Source organism: Rhyacophila brunnea, unplaced genomic scaffold (genome assembly GCF_057557595.1).
Source record: "Rhyacophila brunnea isolate RB1 unplaced genomic scaffold, BYU_Rbru_1.0 scaffold_13, whole genome shotgun sequence".
In the NCBI taxonomy this organism is placed as follows: domain Eukaryota; kingdom Metazoa; phylum Arthropoda; class Insecta; order Trichoptera; family Rhyacophilidae; genus Rhyacophila; species Rhyacophila brunnea.
In genome coordinates, this window is record NW_028232785.1 from 5,735,394 (window position 1) to 5,751,246 (window position 15,853).

At 34.0% G+C, this 15,853-nt stretch overlaps 1 protein-coding gene across 1 annotated transcript in view; it reads left to right on the forward strand.

The window, feature by feature from the left end:
* LOC147076245 (RNA polymerase-associated protein CTR9 homolog) overlaps window positions 1-15,853 on the forward strand; it is a 578,712-nt gene that overhangs the window by 126,585 nt on the left and 436,274 nt on the right. The window lies entirely within an intron of this gene.

Sequence of the window (15,853 nt, forward strand, 5' to 3'; positions counted from 1 at the left end):
GACTAAATTATCCATGCTCTTAAAGTGTTGTGAGCTATATTGTGGAGTACAAACTAAAATAAGCACATGTAATGGTACGCAGGGTAGCGAAAATTCGCTTAGTCGACATACCTAGCGCTAATTTAACTGTGTAAGGATTATAATAATATATTTTTGTAGTAATGAAATGACAATGCGATCACGGATTTTTCTCGTTTGGTGCATTTCTTTCTTGACTATCTTTATGGTAGGTATGTTTTTGTTGATTTTTGTTTAACAAAAGTATTAATTGGTCGAAAACAATCGATCTTTTTGACATCTCTATTGAGGTGTAACTTTTTAATAGAAGGCAAAAATATTTTGATACACTATTTCACTATTGTAACTACACAATTTTTCGATATAGGTACTCTTATTATATTGTCAGAAAAAGACACTGATATGCTTTTATATTTATTAAATTAATGTATTTTTTTTTGGTCACTTCAAAATACCCTTCCAATTTAAAATCGGAGACTGATTTCAAGCTAATTGACTCAGAGAATGTGCTTCTTCAAGAGGATGTAAGGCAAAGCAATGATGTTTACCCTCAACCTAGTTGCTCTTATTCCGATTGCAACCCAGGAAATGAGGTATATAACAATCTATTAATTTAGAATAATCTACTAATACCAATGACATTAATATGGACGACGCATCTGGAAACAAAAATGACACTCATTTTTTTGTTGGGTCTGCCGAATGGCATAATCTGTTCTAACGCCATTACAATTAAGGTGATATTGCTATAAATTCCCGATGCTTTGTGTCGTGTCTGCCGAATGGTTCGGTTCGAACGGGTTCGCTCAAATGATGATTGACACTAGAAACACTGTTCAAACGCCAATACAATAACGGTGATATTGCTATAAATTCCCGATGCGTGATGTCGCATAATGGAAATTGCGTGACATCTACCTATACATGTGCGAATGTCGCTATGCGTGAATTTATTTGCTTACTACTGTATTGAGTGAATTGTCCATTAATAATGTCATTGACTAATACTGATATCACTTATAAACTAAACTTATATCATATTGTACATCTTTTTCTTTTAAATTCGATCCTCCCAGATGGTCAAAATTCCTACATAATATATTTAATAAATCCTTTCTACTCTGGTCATTTTTTTTCAAAACGTATTAGCTTCTCTGATCAATTTCTTTTATTTTGTTAACTGTCTAGTTCAGTTGAAAATGTCCCTCTTAGGTGGACGAAACCGGTCCTAATTTCTTGATTAAAAGTGAAATAAGTATTACAAAAAAATTGCGTTTTATTAAATAAAACAACAATTCTCTGATCAAAATTCGGGACTTTCTTCTGGAAGTTTAAATTAGGAAACTCGTGATGTTTATTTAATAATAACTTAATTCTTATCCAGCGTTTGAAAAATTTCAATAAATTTGTCTGTTGTACCTGAATATACAAGATAAACTCATTTTCAGTGCATTGTTAGATTGATAAGAGAAGTGTAATTCAACACAATATACTTACTTCATACAAAAATAATGAGGCGTTCAAAGGCAGTGACGTCCCGTGGGGGTAGGCAGATTGAGCGTCGCTTGGGGGCGGCAGATACTCGAAGGGCGGCAAATCGAGGAGAATTATTTGGTATTATATAGAAATAGTTATATTTTAACCAGAGCGTTGGAGATGTTTTTTTCCGGATGTTTTTTTTTATCCAGTACTTACTAGAGTACATATTTTAGTATGATGTCACCACGCTTCGCGAGGAATTTTTGTTTTATTTTTGACGGCTCGGCTTCGTATACAAATGCCAATAAAAAATATTTTTACTACTCTTGGCACGTAGACACATTATGAATGATAAATGTAAAACACTAAAAACCCATAATAAATCAGTCATAATATAATAATATAATGTCATTTACTCAGATTAAAGAGTTCCTTTCATAACAGTGATATTATGTAGCATGGCGCAAAAGCCGTCGCGCCATAGCTGGCGCCGAACAAGCGACGTAGGTAGGTATTGAAACAAAATAATATTACCTATATAGATTTTAACGTTGGTGACGAAACAAGGAAAATTATGGTAGAGATTTATAGGTAGGTACATACTTCCGTATTTTTTAATTTATCCAAATATTTTTGCCAGTCACTCCTGAGATTTAAAAGTTGCCGGATGTACCTATTGCAAAATAGATATTCATAATGATAATTAATCCATTGCCATTTGTCATAATCAATTAGTATTCGTGCATATAATAGTATTTACATTAAGTACCAGCTAATTGTAATAAAAATGTACACTAGTAGGTACCTACCTAGATTATATCGTATTTATCGTGCTGTGTATAACAATACCTTCTTTTAAGTAATTTTTTTTTGTGCTGATAATAGTGTGGATTTGGGTATTTTATTTCAATCATCAATGGTTGAGTGTTGAGACTATTAATTAATAGTGTTTTTATGATTAAAAATAGGTTTATATTAAAAAAATAATGAGGAAAATTATTGTGTTTACATATTGTAGGGTACAATAATAGCATAGAAAAAATGGTGTAAAAATATTACGTCTGCTTAGGTATTACTAAATGGTACAGACCAAATGTGTGAGCATAATGAATAGCAAAAAATTCGCCTGCGGCGCTATTTTCTTCAATAATATTAATATTTAAAATTATGTAGTTGTACAATACAATTTATAATTGTGTAGCGATACTCAAAAACTCCATAATTTAAATGGGTGTATTAAAATATACAAAAAAAAACTAAATATATACATCAATTTTAACGCGTACACCATTTGGAAAACATTACTGTAGAGCGTCACACTGCCTTTATCCTTAGCGATAGGTAGGGGGGCTGCCAAAGATCCTAGCCTGGGGGCCCTCTTCAGGATGCGGGGGCCATGCTTCATACAACACATTTCTTAGATATTGGAGTAATGAAAGGATGATAAAAAAAATTGGGCGGCATTTTGACGCTGCCTAGGGGCGGCATTTTGTCTAGGGACGTCACTGTTCAAAGGACAATGTAAATAATAATGGAACGATTAGGATAAGTAATCAAAGGCGTTCTTATACCCCGTTATACATTGGGTGTTTGAGATTATACATTCTATATTAGCTAATTTAATGATACTGATAATATGACACGTCATGTTCAAATTATTGTATGTATTAAGAACATCTAATGATAATAATAATATACAAGGAGTTAGAAAAATACTAGTTCTATAATACAAACAAATATGGTCATTGTAAGCGGGAAAAGCATTAAAAATCCGCCCCTTATAGGATATTACGATAGACTGTCTCAAAATTATATGAAAATTGCAAATATTTAATCAGTTGGATAGATAGGTACATCAATTTTTCCAAGAATTTATTCCACCCAACAATTGATACTAATGTAAATATGATGGTTTATCCTACATGTTATAATGTAGTTAAATTTGTCGGCAATAACATTTTGTAGAATTTGTTTTAACTTTTGATAAATCGGGGAGTAAATGTTCTGCAGCTGAGCTCCCTACTGGAATCGTTTGGCCCAGAATGTCTGGCCATAAGAGTGCAAAGAGTTGATTTGAAAGATGTTTGATTTTTTAAATATTATTCTCTCATATACTTATGTCGTCTGCCTATATTAATGCGATACTTCACCTTCTTTTAGTTGATTCCTGCAACCATTGCAGTGACCTATTTCGGTAGTCTTGAAGTGCCAGAAAGGATCTTAGAGGTACAAGAGCCATACGATGAAATACAGATTGACTATCAAGAGATTAAAAAAGAATTGGGGTTATATGAAACCAATACAAATATAGTCAGTCGCACTGCTAAATGTAAGCATATCCAATCCCACGTCACAGATCAAAAACTATTAGTAGCTGTCATAAAGTTGGAGAAAAAAACGTTCAATAACATAAATTTTGCGTGCAGTTTTTGTTTTGATTTTTTTCCATCGTTATCTCTATTGAAGCTTCACAAAACTTGTCATAAAAAATCAATAGCGCATAAAATGGAAAAGTACAAAAGCATTCGGTCTGATTTCAAAAATGAAAACATAGTAAATCATTCTGATGTTAAGCCATTTAAATGCGACCAATGTAATTACTCGTGTATAAAATCTAATGGGATGAAAACACACAAAATGACTCATTCTGGCGAAAAGCCATTGAAATGTGACCAATGTAATTACTCATGTATAAGATCTGATAATATGAAAATACACAAAATGACTCATTCTGGTGAAAAGCCATTTTAGTGCGACCAATGTAATTACTCGTGTATAGGATCTAGTAGGATGAAAACACACAAAATGACCCATTCAGGTGAAAAGCCATTAAATTGCACCCAGTGTAATTATTCATGTATTACATCAAGTACTTTGAAAATACACAAAATGACACATTCTGGTGAAAGGCCATTTAAGTGTAATCAATGTGTTTACTCTTCTACAACACCCAATAAAATGAAAGTACACAAAATGACTCATTCTGGTGAAAAGCCATTTAAATGTGATCAATGTGAATACTCGTGTATAAAATCTAGTGGGATAAAAACACACAAAAAGACTCATTGTGGCGAAAAGCCATTTAATTGTCACCAGTGTGATTTTTCATGTTCACAATCTAGTAGGATGAACACACACAAAATGATTCATTCTGGTGTAAAGCCATTCATTTGCGATCGATGTGATCACTCATATATATCATTAAGCAGTTTGAAAATACATAAAATGACTCATTCTGGCGAAAAGCCATTTAATTGTGACCAGTGTGATTATTCATGTTCACAATTTAGTAGGATGAACACACATAAAATGACTCATTCTGGTGAAAAGCCATTTAAATGTATTAAATGTAATTATTCGTGTATTGCATCGTGCACCATGAAAAGACACATAATGACTCATTCTGGCGAAAAGCCATTTATTTGTGACCAGTGTGATTATTCATGTTCACAATCTAGTAGGATGAACACACACAAAATGATTCATTCTGGCGAAAAGCCATTTAAATGTGACCAATGTAAATACTCTTGTATACAATCTAGTAATTTGAAAATACACAAAATGACTCATTATAATGAAAAACCATTTAAATGTGATCAATGTAATTACTCGACTATGACATCTTGTGATATGAAAAAACACAAAATGACTCATTCTGATGATAAAAACGTTTAAATATGACCAATGTGTGAAAATGATGTGTAATTATTCGTGTATTGAATCGGGCGCCATGAAAAGCCACAAAATGACTGATTCTGGTGAAAAGCAATTTAAATGTGATCAATGTAATTTTAATTTTATTTAATGCAATTACACATGTATAAGATTTTTTGATATAAAAAGACTCAAAATGAATCATTCTGGTGAAAAGCTATTTAGTTGTGACCACTGTGAATTCTCGTGTATTCGATCTGACACCATGAAATCACAGAAATTATCTCATTCAGGTGAAAAGTCATTTAAATTTTACTGATGAAAATGCTCATGTAGAAAGGCAGCCGGAAAAAAATCGTTTTACGAATTATTGAGAGGAAAATTTCTGTTGAATGTCTCAAAATAAAGACATCGAAGAAATATCTTCTAGACGCGCTCTAAAATAAACTGGTACAGTAATTCATAAAAAATCCAGATAATAGAGCCATATTTAAGAATATAATTATTGATTCGTCCTCCGAGTCTTGAACTGCGTTCAGATGAATCGCAATGTACCTAGCCAGCCAGTGTAAGAGCCGTTTCACACGGGATACCTGTGCCCAGAGTTCGGTATGTCGAAATGAAGCATTTACACATAAATTAATGGGCGCGTACAGACGGAGCCACACACGAGTATTGCGTTAATTTATATGAAAATGCGGCATCTCGATACACCGGTGGAAGGACACAGGTATCCCGTGTGAAACGGCTCTTAAAGTAGCAAATATTACCTAAATGTTGGTACACAATACGACTCAACAAGCACTAAAAGTTAAATAATATAATACCTCTCGGTATTATCAGATACAGGCAGTAGCACATTTTAAACTATCAACCACCTGTATTGAATTCGCGTCCGAACATAAAACTTACCTCATAGATTGGAGGTTTGTTTTAACACATTTAGTTTATACGAGAAATGGATGTCAGCCACTTGCTCAACTTATTTGGTCCATACTCTGACTCATACACAAATTGAAAAACAATAATATGCGTACTTGCCAGACCCTCGACCCTCGACGCAATAGGCCAACGCTTAAGCCGCGCGGCTATTTTTGGCGACTGGTGAAAAACCTTATAAATGCAATGTATATTCATATAAATACATGCGACTTATCTGTCTTAAAAGACATGAAATGAATATATAGGTACATATTATATAGAACATACTCGTGAAAAATCTTATGAATGCAATGTATGTTCATTTGGATGCTCGCGACAGAGTAATCTTCAAACACAATATGGTGAATAACCTTTTAAATAAATTGACTACTTATACGGAGGCTCGGCACAACATTATCTTAAAGCTCATAAAACGAAACAGGAGAAAAACCATTTGTGTGTGATGAATTTCATCTCAAATGTAAACAAATATGTCATGAACGTGAACATGAAACGTGATGAATTTAAATATAAATGTAAACAGATATGTAGGTAGGTACGTTGTTTAAAACCTAATAAACTCACACATTCAGAAGAAAACCATTTGCGTGAAACAATTGTCAAAGCCATCAGAGGCAATAACTTTTTAAAGTACCTACAAAACTTCATTTGATATCGATTCTGAAGAGCATGATATAAAGTTTTTGACTAAAACTTCTCTCCTAATATAATACCTACCAGAACTACAAGCATGCGTTGCACCATCTGGAGAAACAGAGAAAAAGAAGAAATTCATAATATGCAAACATTATTAGGAAGAGTTAAGTGCCTGCAAGATACCTCCAATATATAAAAAAATATAAATGACTATCCAATATTATCTTTTGAAGAAAATATCGTTGCATACAAATATATTGCATTCAAAAATATGCATAGTACCTAATATTGTATTCCAATAACTTATTTATTTTTATTACGGATCATGTTAAGAAACAGTAGGTAAGTATAATTATCATTTACTGCTTTTTTCCTTATGAAACTGACATTGATCCATTCAAAATCATAAATAAAAAGATAAAAATGTTAAGAATGTTTTTGTAATTTTGACACTTGTGTAATCAAAATATTAATTTTAAGGTAATCTGTGACATTACACCGTTTTGGCTATTTTTTGTAGACTCCTTTTACTGGACGTTCCAAACGGATGTGTTTGTTTTTGTCCGGGATATTTTGACGGGGTACTGAGTGAAAATGGAAAAATGCGATTTTTTCGCGTAATTTAAGTGGAAAAACAATAAAAACTTCACTTGGGTCACCCAATTTGAAATTCGAATATCCCCGTTAATGTACGTGTACAAACGAAAAAAATGCGTGCACAAACGAACGCACTCAAAAAAATTGAAAATTCAACATTGGGTGACCCAACGTTTAGCTGGAACACCCAATTTGAAATTGGATTTTTTTGGTTATTATAGTGCACAAACGAAAAAAATCGTGCACAAACGTGCACTAACGATGCACAAACAAACGCACCCAAAAAAAGTTGGAGTTTTAACATTGGGTGATCCAGGTAACTGGACCTTGTTTATAAATTCTTTGTACTTATTTCTTTTTCTGTAGTATCTATGTTATTATATACCATGCCTGGAATATTATTTACTTATCATTATGTAATATTATTTTTTGTTGTAGGTACCTACTTACATTTATATTTCTGCAATAATAATTATTATATTATAATTATGACTTTTATTACCATATAATGCACCACAGATTTAAAAAAAATAGCCCTCAAGTTACACCATGTTACAGAGAGACCAAATATTTTTACTTTGAACCACTTGGTAAACCTGAGTGGATGATCTATAAAAGTATGTTAGTCTATGGAGGCACGCCGACTAAGCTTCGACGGGTTCGCCAAGCAGGAAGTATCAATGTTCTTTCTTACTGAACCTTTCTCGATTTGTCAAGTCATCGGTCAGTTTTTGAATCGCCCAAAATTACGAGGCACGCCGTTAATATTATCGATAATATTATCATATTAATATTAATCCATACATCTCGCACATACTTATTATAACTAAATATTTAATGCTAAGTACATATTTTATAAAAAAAAGTATTAGAAGAAGATCAATTAGAAATTCTCGTTGATTTGTTTAATAAAATTTACGAAACGGGCATAATTCCGGATGATTGGTTGAAATCGACATTCATCACTCTCCAAAAAAAGGGGAATGCAAAGGAGTGCAGCGAGTTTAGAACAATAAGTTTGATGAGCCACATGTTAAAAGTTTTATTAAAAATCATCCATAATAGGATTTTTCGAAAATGCGAAAAAGACATTGATGACACACAATTTGGCTTCAGAAGTGGTTTGAGCACTTGCGAAGCACTTTTCAGCTTGAATGTTCTTGTGCAAAGATGCCTAGATGTTAATGTTGGTGTTTATAATGTGTTTCATCAATTACGAGAAAGCATTCGATACTGTTAGGCATCCTAAACTTCTCGAACTCTTACAGGAGAAAGGCATCGATGCAAGAGACATTCAACTGATAGCTAACTTATATTAGAATCAAACAGCGAATATTAAGATTGAAAACGAAATCAGTGGAGACGTAAAAATTCGTCGCGGTGTAAGACAGGGGTGTATATTGTCACCTTTGCTATTTAACATGTAGGTACTCGGAAGCTATTTTCTAGAAAGCCTTACAAGGTGAATCGGTGTGTATTATGGTTAATGGCAAACATAATATTAACAATATACGATATGCCGATGATACTGTGCTGATTGCTGATAGTTTAAAGAGTTTACATCAACTGGTAGAAAAGGTTAATGAGGTCAGTAATGTTTAAAAATGAACTTCAAGAAAACAAAACTATAACTTGTATCAAAAACAGCGACACCAGACACCAACACAAATTTTGTCATTAACAGGGAACCAATCGATCGTGTGACCCATTATAAATATTTAGGTCAATGAGAAATGGGACCAGTCTAAGAAAATAAAAACTAGAATTGAGCTCGCAAGGAGCACCTTTCTCAAAATGAGACGCCTCCTTAGCAATCGAGATCTTAACCTAGGTCTGAGACTGCGTATGGTACGTTCTCTCAATTCTTTTCTATGGTATGGAAGTATGGACGCTAAGCCAAGAGATGTCACGGAGACTTGAAGTTTTCGAGATGTGGCTGTATAGACGGATCCTCAAAAATATTTGGAAAGACCGGGTGACAAATGTTGAAGTTTCCAATCGAATGGGGAAGGACCGAGAAGTTCTACGTAGTATCAAAACCAGGAAACTACAGTACCTCGGCCACATTATGAGAGGACAAAAATACAGCATTCCCCAACTTGTCATTCAAGGAAAGATCAATGTGAAGCGTAGCAGATGACGGCGCCGCATTTCGTCGCTTAAGAACCTCCGTGATTGGTACGTGTGCAGCTCCACTGAACTGTTCCGGGTAGCAGACGACAAAGATAAGATCGCCTTGATGGTGGCCGACCTCCGCTAGGGGATGGCACAATAAAAAGGAGAATAAGATGGGAAAAAATTAAATATAATAAGGCCAATGTAAGTCAATAACAGGTGACCAGATTCCCACAGTAATATGTTATATTGTCGATATCGCAAGGGATGTTTTTCAATTAATAAATAAGGGATAGGTACAGTTTGTAGAGTCGGCATGTAACCACAAGTTTTGATGTAAAAAGTAATAAAAAAAGTGTGATGTAACTAGGTAGGTATATCCTGGGGGCAATATTAGGGATGCTTTTAGTATAAATCTATTAACCAGTAGGACCCATTTAAGCATTGATAGTGTGTTATGTTCAAAATGACCATAACCAACATTCATACTCTGGCAACCCCGTCGAATATTTATGGTCAAGTCATGGAGCGTTCGCGATTCCACAGATGTCGCTGAGAGAATTTCCGGCCGCAGCGGACGTCGCGAGGTGTGAAAGTAGCAACAGGGCTTTTTTTGATTCGGTCTGTCATACAGGATAGTCGTGCTCTGCTTTGGTTTTACCAACATTTATAATGGACGTCACTTAAAGCAGCACGTTGCAGCCACAGTGCTTGAAGCCTCTGTGTTCGTTCCAAGTTTGGTATTGTAAAACTATTATTATTTGATTCACTTATCTTCCAATGTTTCTTTTAAAACTTAGCTGCTTGCCGTTATTATAGTATTTCCTTAATAACCTTTTAATGTAATATTCTTGTTTTCGCTATAATATAGTTTGGTCAAGTACATAATTTGCTCTTTCATTTATTATTTCCCCTTTATTCCACTCTGCTATATAATTACAATCTTTCACGGTATCAAGACCGTGTGGCGCCCAGGACTTTAGTAAGTACATCTTTAATCATAGATTGCACGTGCCTTCAGCCGTGCAATTCCTTTTTGTAATTCAAATTTAACTTTTACAGTTGTCAGTTGCGAGGTTACGGAAGTAATTTTGTTCAGCTTGAAAAGGATGCACGCAACCCATGCCTTTGTCTCATGCTCTGTTCTTTTATACTCTACTCCAGCTACCTAGCTGTCGACACTTTCTCAGTTATCTCCTTTTATTTTGTAGTTGTGACGATAAGGATCACAACTACAAAATATTAATATATCATTGGCGCGCTTCCGAATTGTTTTTTTCTCACCTTCGTTTTGTTACAATATTTCATACTTCGGTTGTACAAAAAAAACAATTATCCTTTTCAAGCATTTTTGTTCCGTGATTTCGTTGACTGGCAACATTTTTATTCGTCTGATTCATTTCGTAAATCGAAACGTCAGATTGGTGTCGGTCGATATTTAATTTATATTTTTGCTGTCAGATTAACATTGTGAGTTTGGTGAATCATTTAATATAGTTCGTTTATTTAATGTGTTTTGTTTTATTTAAATTCAAAGTTTGGTTCAGTTTCATTTGTTTCTTATAGTCTTTTTCTGGCTGATCATTGCATTGTGACATTTTGTGGATTCCTACCCACACTAAATTTAATATTATATTTCATGTTTCAACATATGTGGTGACATATCTTTAGTGCTACCATTTTCAGTTTGCCCCAAATTCTTTATAATTTGTTTGCACATATCATAATTTTGTTTTTTTGAGATTTCAGAAATTTTTGGTTACCTATTATCGATGACAGAACTTGGTATAATATCGATCGATAATGATATGGATGAAAACAAAATTATTACCAATGGAATTAGAACATTCCCTAGCTATTACATACAAGGAATTCCAAAAACAGGTCAACGTTTCTTTATCTTTATAACCTAATATATTATTTCTTAATCAATTCATTGTTTCTTTCTTGCAATTGACCATGGTTTCAAACCGTTCTTTGTTTCTGGCTTCGTGTTTTGGCCGCTAGAGTAAAATATTTGTACACTTATATACCTAATTAAATGATTTTTTCAATTACAAAATTTTTTTTTTTAATTTGAATCAACTTCCGCAGATTTTTGTTTATTAGAAAAGTAAAATTATTTAATTTAAAGGACTCATCGCATATAGTAAATTATTATTAATGAAATAGATTTACTTAATTAAATCAATATTTTCCTGATTCATTTTTTTCAAATATCAACGTTAAAATTTATTTAACTTTCTGATCTCTCGATTCCTCAGTTATGAAGTGATAATCAATTTTCCTTTTAATTTATGCCAGTTTTCACTAAATTTAATTCTGTTCAATTTAACTTTTTTGAATTTTTCTTGTAACTGAACCATTCTAAAATTTTGTCTTTTGATTTTTCTTTAAAACATTAGTTTTGCAAATATCCGCATTTATACAAATAAATAGCGTGTCTCTTGTTGATTATTAAATAATTCAAATTTAATAATATGTTCCGCTAAATACTTTTTTCATTTAACCTTTTTACACTAAATTTTTGTTCGGAACTTTAAATGTCATTTTCTCCAACATATTTTGGTTTGGACAATCATTATGATTTGTTTTGCTTTTGAAATTTATTAAACCATTAATTTTGCAATCTCAATTATAAATATAGTTTTGCTTGTATACTATCTCATATTCAACTTTAACGCTGAATTCTTTTATTATATTTGTCTAAATTTTTATAAATAATATCCTATAGATTGCTTTGCTTGATCCTAACGTAGTATATTGGTTTTTCTTTTTCTTTTTTATTGTGTTTTGGGAATACTTCTTGCGTCGCAATTCAACTATATCTATATCTCAACGATATTTACTCTCATCTAACTGTGATTAATTATCAAGTCGACTTCATTAAAATTTTTTGATTATAATATTTACAAATATGACTTTAATTATAATATTTACAAATTGACTATGAATATCATTATAAAAGAATTATTATAAAGGTAATTTTTCATTTTTTTTGAAGTTACCATGCTAGCATTACAAATTGCATTTGATATTCTCTAGTCCTCTTTGTTTTATGTCATATATATTATTTGTTAACGTTGATAAACACCCCAGATTTTAATTAGTTTTTTTGCCTCTATACAGCTTAATTTATGTCATAATGAACCGCTTGTGTTTATTTCTTGAATCTGAATAATTTTTGCATTTTTTTTCCTTTCTTATTTTTTGGCATTTTACACCTTTCTACATTGTACTTTAATCTCATATCGTGGTTTCAGATGACTGTGCGCTGACCGTATTTTGATTGTGGCTTTTCAACTGCCATGACCAGCCAAGTGAATACCGTGTTTTGCAGTCTCTCGGAGCTGAGGGATACCCTATCCGCTATAGCAGATATTGGCCCAAGTGCGGCATTTAATTTTAATCAATCGGTGCTACGGGTTCCCGCTTCGAGAGGCGGGTTTCACTCTTGGGCGGAGCAGTTGGATACGCTTCGAGGAGTCATTTTTGCTTTCATATTTCTATAGTACAATTTTACAAATTTATATCGTCTTGCCAATTTTGCATCAAATTCTAATAAGGTTTGCTATTATATTTGTCTTCGCGTGTGGTTTTCTTTCGTTTTATTTTTATAACTTATTTTCTTTACACTGTCTAAGATGGTATATTTAGCTCACGCAGTTCAATTCAGGAGGAGTTTTTTTTTATTGATGGAAGATTTTGGAGATTTTAATATTTTTTTTTGACTGCTAGCCTTTTTCTCTGCGCGTTCACGGGAACTGAAGGTGGACCCGTGACGTCTCTCTCTAAAGACCTTGGGTGCTGAAGACGGTCCCCAAGGCAGGTGTCTTTTTTTCTAGCAGTCAAACTCTGTACGGAAAGGAGGGCTGTTCGCTTGCCTTTTCGTCACATCTGCAGCCATGGAATTCGCCTTGAACGTGGGGATTCTATTGGACTCTACTGACTTTGGGTCAATTTTTATAAGTGTTGCCTGAATTGGATTATGAGGAACCATTCTTTTGCTTAAATTCTTCTTGGCCGTTATTCATACGGAACCTGTTGCATGTTAGTTTATTTGTTTTTTTTATATAGCCCTCACTTGAATGTGAGTTGCGCTATAACCTATATTGGTTATTAATTACATTTAACTTCCGTCGCGATACTGGTGCCTTTGCAGTTGTCTGTTTTGCTTGTAGCGTTTCCTTTAGCTTCTTTATTTTTTTATTATCCGAGGCCACATCTCTGGGATTTCAGGCTTGGGATTAGTGCATACCCAGGCACGGAATAATGCACCCAGAAGAGTAGTAAGTCGAGGGTAGTCTCTTGTGTTGCGGGATCGAGTTCATTTTAGCGTTCACGGTGTGGTAATCATATAGTAGGTTAAGTTAGTTTAGGCTTCATCCCTAGAGTAGTCCTGAAGAATGAACCGTGTTTGTTGAAGTCTACGACAGTCTCGTACCACAATCGTAGACCTTTAACGTAGTTATTTAAATTTAGTTATCGCGGAGCTTCTCTCGTTTTTTTTTCGTTCCCTTGTTTTTGTATTTAATAGGAAACCTACGCGTAATTCAGTACGCAGCTTAGATTATCAGCTTACGTTACTTTTATATTTATGCATTCAGGGAATCCAAGGTACTGCGATTGGTTGTCAACCCGCTGTTGAATTAGTCAGATTTGGTAGTCTGTACTATTTTGTTGTAGTTTAATTTTGCTAAATTTATTAAATATACGGATTGACGTTTGTCGTCAATACATTATACCGTTAGCCTCATACGCACGCCAATTCAAAAGTAGCTATTTACCATATTTTCTGTACTCATTACCTTTTAATTCAGTAATTGATCAAGTTGTGGAATGATTTTTTTCTTTTTTTATTGCAATACTGTATTTAATACTGTACGATGATCAGTCGACAGTTCATTTATTATTACCATACTGGTTTTTCTTCTTGACGTATTGCATTGCTTCCATCAACTATTTGCATCATTACACTTGAGCTGATTTTGATACCTTATTGTCAAAATCAGTAATCTAAAATCTGAATTATAAATAATCATTTTTATATATACAATTTATTTTACGCTTAGCGTCTTATTACTATTGCTTACTTACTAAAACTTATTGACTTAATTTCACAATTTATCTGGGTTGTTTATGAATGTATTTTGTTTTGTTTTGTAGATGCTTCTGTTTCATTTTTTTTTTTTTTTTCATAAAAACAATTAGTTATTTCACATCATTCTTCGTGGTGGAACTTCGTTAGGTAGGGAAAACTTCTACGATGGCTCCTAGACCTTCACTACCCGGTAGAACACCCTCCCGTTGGACCACCACACAATTTCAAGATTACTCCCCTCCGACGTCAACCATCGGAGGCGAGCTTTACACCCATTTCTCGTCGTTTCTTTTTACATAACATCTACGAAGCATTATTATTGAAACGTACCAGCCCACGTCGTACGCCTCCTGGAAGGGTCACCCAAATCCGGAAAGCTACCACCAGGATACCGTCCGATGAAGCTGATGATTGAAAATTATGTTGCTTTCACATCTCCTCCCGTTTGCTGCCCTTTGTGCACGAGCCCCGGGAAGTTCACTCCTACTTTGAAGACATCCGGGACGCCTCAAGACGAAGCTCGCATCATGGCTGGACCTTCTCTTTTCCAAGGACGGGGATATTGTTATGTTCAAAATGACCATAACCAACATTCATACTCTGGCAACCCCGTCGAATATTTATGGTCAAGTCATGGAGCGTTCGCGATTCCACAGATGTCGCTGAGAGAATTTCCGGCCGCAGCGGACGTCGCGAGGTGTGAAAGTAGCAACAGGGCTTTTTTTGATTCGGTCTGTCATACAGGATAGTCGTGCTCTGCTTTGGTTTTACCAACATTTATAATGGACGTCACTTAAAGCAGCACGTTGCAGCCACAGTGCTTGAAGCCTCTGTGTTCGTTCCAAGTTTGGTATTGTAAAACTATTATTATTTGATTCACTTATCTTCCAATGTTTCTTTTAAAACTTAGCTGCTTGCCGTTATTATAGTATTTCCTTAATAACCTTTTAATGTAATATTCTTGTTTTCGCTATAATATAGTTTGGTCAAGTACATAATTTGCTCTTTCATTTATTATTTCCCCTTTATTCCACTCTGCTATATAATTACAATCTTTCACGGTATCAAGACCGTGTGGCGCCCAGGACTTTAGTAAGTACATCTTTAATCATAGATTGCACGTGCCTTCAGCCGTGCAATTCCTTTTTGTAATTCAAATTTAACTTTTACAGTTGTCAGTTGCGAGGTTACGGAAGTAATTTTGTTCAGCTTGAAAAGGATGCACGCAACCCATGCCTTTGTCTCATGCTCTGTTCTTTTATACTCTACTCCAGCTACCTAGCTGTCGACACTTTCTCAGTTATCTCCTTT